Source organism: Ornithorhynchus anatinus, chromosome X3 (genome assembly GCF_004115215.2).
Source record: "Ornithorhynchus anatinus isolate Pmale09 chromosome X3, mOrnAna1.pri.v4, whole genome shotgun sequence".
NCBI classification, from domain to species: Eukaryota; Metazoa; Chordata; class Mammalia; order Monotremata; family Ornithorhynchidae; genus Ornithorhynchus; species Ornithorhynchus anatinus.
The window spans coordinates 18,509,461-18,514,875 of record NC_041751.1 but is presented as its reverse complement, the minus strand read 5'-3'; positions in this window follow the sequence as shown (position 1 = coordinate 18,514,875).

The window sequence follows — 5,415 nt, the reverse complement described above, 5'->3', positions numbered from 1 at the left end:
CTTGAACTTTCTGGGTGGATGTGGCTCAAATTATTAGCACATTATTAGCTCCTTATCAGTATTCAATAGTTACTCAGCACACCTCCAAAACCTACCCTTTTGCTTTCACTACCATTGTGTAAAGAAGGTAGAATATGTACATATGGTATCTATGTCTAGTCGTGAACTCAGCACTCCTACCATTTATTTGACCCCCCCCGATTCATATAAAAGACTCTAGAATTGCATCCGAGAAAGCCCCGTCTAGATGCTGATCTCAAATCTGGCTCCACTGCACCTGCCATTTTTCTCTCATGATATTTGCATATTTGTGGCCTAGTGGGAAGAACAGGGAGTCAGGAGACCCAGGTCCTAGTGTCAGCTTTGCCACTGGCTTGCTGTGTGCCTTGAGAAACTCACTTAACCTTCCTTTTTTTTAATCTGTAGGATGGAAGTAACAGCTCTCCCTCCTTCTTAGGCTGTGGGCCTTGTGTAGGACAGAGACTATTACCTCCAATCTACCCCAAAATTCAGCATAGGGCTTGGTAAGAGAATTACTGTTATTATTATTATTATTATTACAAGGGATGGGCCCATTGGAAATGCATTAAAGTAGATATAGCATTTCTGCTCACTCTGTTGTATTATCCCAAGCACTTAGTACTGCGCTTTCCACATAGTAAGCACTTAATAAATACCATTTATTCATATATAGCTATTCCCAGTTTTGCACATGGGAGGCAGGCACTGAGAGGTCAAGTGACTTTCTAAATGCCTCAGAGCAAAATTCAAAAACATCCAATTCCCAAGTTTAAAACTCAACACCTGGACAACTCATTTTCCCCCATTGTTCCTCATTTTTTTCTTTTTGTGTTGCCTGAAAGTCTCAAGAACTACAGTTACATTTTTTAGCCAACATCTATAGAACCGAAATCACGAAATTTTTTTAGATGCATTATCAAAGAGGGATTAACACAAAGGATTCTTTCCATGAGGAAATGTTTCATAGTTTTTCACAGATTCTTTTGGGAAGGTCTTTTATTTCTCTGACTTGATCTTTTATAGACGATTGAAATGTCTTGATCTATCAACTGGAAAGAATTTTAAGGGAAAAAACTTCAGGGGAAAAAATTTTACCCCTGCCCCCTCCTCCCTTTGCTAATCTGCGCTACTGTTGCCAACCTTTAAAAAAAATACTCTACTACTACTCGATAGCTTAAATATTAACAAGCGTGTAAAGCTACTGGGGGTAAGAGCCTGAAGCCTTGTAATAATAAAGCAAGCCTCAGCTAGATTCGGTAATTATTTGTTACGCAACCTAAGATCCCAGCTATAGTGTTCTTAAGATTATACACCTCCAACAGTTCTAGTGTATGGTATCCAACTATGCCAAAGTTGCATAAGCCTTTTTCATAACATAATAATTAGTCATTAAAAGGCAGAACAAAGGACTATTATGACCAGAAGTGGCAAACCAGGATTTTATTCATTTTTAATAAAGACTTTTTTTTCTACTTTTTTTCTCCTTTTGAGGGCAGAGGTAGGAAAGTAAGGAAGGCAATTCTTTCAGATACACATTGAATTGGGGATTTTATTGCTGTTTAAGTCCCGCGACTAAGGAAGAAAATGTCTTCGGCTTTTGGGACCCCTCTGTGGCGTGTGAGTTAAGACTTTGGCACAGATTTCCTGTCCTCCCTCCATTTCTACTCCCCTGACAAATCTCTCTGCTTGTAGCAAATACACGGCAGTTTAGCAGCTTAAGTGTTTAGTACAGTGCCTGGCGTAGAGTACAAGCTCAATAAATAAAACACTCTTGATCAGTAGCAGCTGAGAAAGAACAGCCAATATCACCTAAGGTGAACTTTCTGTTGGCCAAAAGGTGGGAAATCAGTTCTCTCTCACCCTCTTCCTGACTGTATGTACCCATGTGTGTCTACGCATACTCCAAACATTTCTGTTGTGCTAATTAGCCTCTTCGGCTTTACACTCATTCTTAGATTACACCACCTTGCTCAATAACACTTTCTTTGTCTTCATCGTTCATTCAGCGGCTTGCTTTGCACTCTCCACCCATTATGTTTGCAGAAAACCCAGATATCTTTTCGAGGTTGGCAGGTGATCGTGGCAACACTGCAGCCTGCAGGTAATTCGGAAGATAACAGCAAAACACCTGGATATCTATACCTGTGAGCATAGGATCAGGGTATTAATAAAACCCTCCACTCCCACAGAAGAAAATAGTAATGTTGAAACTTAATTGAGTCCCCTGAATCAAGGGGCCACATCTTTTACCCTAATTATGGGGACTGAATTGATGTTTTGGGCTTTCTGGGTTATCACTCAGCATTGCTTTTAATCCTCTGTACTGAAATGCTGGAAAAGCAATTCTTTGGAGAGAGGGGTTTTGTTTCTTCGGCTTTCCAGAAAGAGGAGGCTATAAAATAGTTCATTACTAATTAGCTCCAGCAATAAAATGATTTTTGTTTACTCACAATGAGATTTGATTGGGACAGGGACAGGGACACGGAGAAGCAGCGTGGCTCAGTGGAAAGAGCACGGGCTTTGGAGTCAGGGCTCATGAGTTCGAATCCCAGCTCTGCCACTCGTCGGCTGTGTGACTGTGGGCAAGTCACTTAACTTCTCTGTGCCTCAGTTCCCTCATCTGTAAAATGGGGATTAAGATTGTGAGCCCCACGTGGGACAACCTGATTCCCCTATGTCTACCCCAGCGCTTAGAACAGTGCTTGGCACATAGTAAGCGCTTAACAAATACCAACATTATTATTAGTGGGAAGAGCATGGGACTGGGAATCCGTGGACTGGGTTAGCCCCCCAACTTTGGCACTGGGTGATCTTGGGTGAGTCCTCAGTTTCTTCATCTGTAGAATGGGGATAAGATAGGTTGTGATAGGTTCTGAGTGATAGCAACTCTGTCTAATCTGATAACCTTGCATTTACCCAGTACTTAGCACATAGTAAGAAAAAAAAAACCTTTCTGATACAAACATTGGGAGGTCCTAGCTTCATCCACATGAATGGAATCAATGGGGACATGACCTAGTAGAAGATCTGTACTTGTTCCTATCTCAGCACTTAGAGAGTTGGCACTTAGCAAATACCATCAAAAAGCTTTTAAATCCAGAAATCCTAAATGTCAGGAAAGCAGCAAAAACTCAGTTTAACTTTCCTTTGGGAGATATTCCTTAAGACATGAATTGCCATAGGACCTACATCATTCTTGCCCAACTTTTTCTTAAAGCAGAACCATTTTTGAATTCCAAAAATATGAAGACCATGCTAAAGTACTATCCAGGCAAAGCAGGTGAGGCATTTTAAATAGTGTGTGATAAACCACAGGAACAAACAGGCTGGCTCAGTAGGGAAGCAGCATGGTGTAATGGATAAAACATGGGCCTGGAAGTAAGACAGAAGGTCATGGGTTCTAATCCTGACTCCACCACTTGTCTGCTATTTAACTTTGAGGAAGTCACTTCACTTCTCTGTGCCTTAGTTATCTCATCTGTAAAATGGCGATTCAAGCTGTGAGCCCCACATGGGAGAGGGACTGTGTCCCACCCGATTTGCTTGTATTCACCTCAGTGCTTAGTACAGTGCTTGGCACATAGTAAGCATTTAACAAATCCCATAATTATTATTATTATTATGGGACTGAACTGAGGAAAGCCATTCTCTGAGACTCCTGATTTGCTCCAAAGAGTCTTCTGGAGGTCTGGGAATACTTAAAATAGATTTAGAGCTCAGTTGTAAAACTTTACCAATCAATCAATCAATAGCATTTATTAAATACTTACTGCATGCAGAGCACTGTACTAAGCACTAAGAGTACAATGTAACAACAAAGCAGACCCATTCCCTGCCTGCAACCATTGCCACCCATCTTTAGTTTTACTGGATGTTATCAGCATTTGTTAAAAAATAATAACAACGATATTTGTTAAGTGCTTACTATGTGTCAACCACTGTTCTAAGTACTGCAGTAGATACAAGTTAGTCAGATCGGACAAAGCCCCTCTCCCACATGGGACTCACAGCCTTAATCCCCATTTTACAGATGAGGGAACTGAGGCAGAGAGAAGTGAAGTGACTTGCCCAAGATCACCCAGCAGACATGTGGAGGAACCGGGAATAGAATCCAGGTCTTTCTGATGTTCAGACCCGTGCTCTATCCACTAAGCTATGAGTTTTTTCCCAATATTAATGCTTATGAAATTTGAGAAAAGGAAGTAGCAAGTATTGCAGAAAGAAGCTGAAGTCCAAAAACGTTCAGCACCTGGTCTCAATTCCTGGTTCATCAGGATCAGAGCCCCAGTATGCACACTCCCACTCTCCAAATTCCTTTGCATGATACCTAGCAGGGTTATACTATATTATTTTGGGCCTCCTTATCTTCTTCTATATAATTTTTCAAGGTCAGTGAGTGGCCAAAGAGATTGATCTTAATTTTAGTTTTAAATGAATTCTTTCTTATGGCATTTGTTAGGCACCTACAATGTCCCAGGCACTGTACTAAGTGCTGATGTAGATACAATATTATCGGGTTGGACACAGTCCCTGTCCCACCTAGGCCTCACAGTCTTAATCCCCATTTTATGAATGAGGGAAATGAGGAACAAAGAAGTTAAGTGACTTGCCCAAGTTATAAAGCCGACAAGTGGCAGAGTCAGGATTAGAACCCAGGTCTTCTGACTCCCAGGCCCTTGCTCTTTCTTCTAGGCCACACTGATTTTCAGTGAATTCTGTTTTTATGTGTTTTCAGTGGGGCTTTGCAATCAGAAGATAAGAAAGAAGCAGGCAGGTCATTAAGACATGATCTCAGAACTGAGCAACTATGAAGGAATCCTGGTCTTAATGTACTCTTCCTCTTCTCCATCACAAAGACCTGGCTCACCCCAGATGACCCGATGTCTCCTGCTATTCTTTCTCAAGGTGGCCTCACCATTCTACTGCCTTACAGGGAGGTGGAGGCATCAGCCTGCTCCTCAAGCCCCAACTGAATCCCATACTGTTCCCCATCACTCACCCAATGCTTCTTTTGGAACGTTTTGTCCTATCCATCTCTCACTTCAAAGCCTATGTCTTCCACCTCTTCCACCCACTCTAGATGTTTATTCTGTCATCCTCTATGTTTTCAACACCTTTCTCTTCTTCCCACTCTCATTCCCATGACGTACACGTTCCTTGTCCATAGGAGCTCCCAGTTTCCCAGTCTATAACAAAGTACAGATATGTACATAACTGCTGTGAGACTGAGGGTGGGGTGATTATCAAGGGTTTAAAGAGTACAGTTCCTAATACTTGGGCAACCAAAAGGGAGAGAGAGTTGGGGAAATGAGGGCTTAGTTGGAAGAGAAGTGATTTTAGAAAGGTTTTGAAGATAGGAAGAGTGATGGTCTGTTGGATATAATAATAGTTATA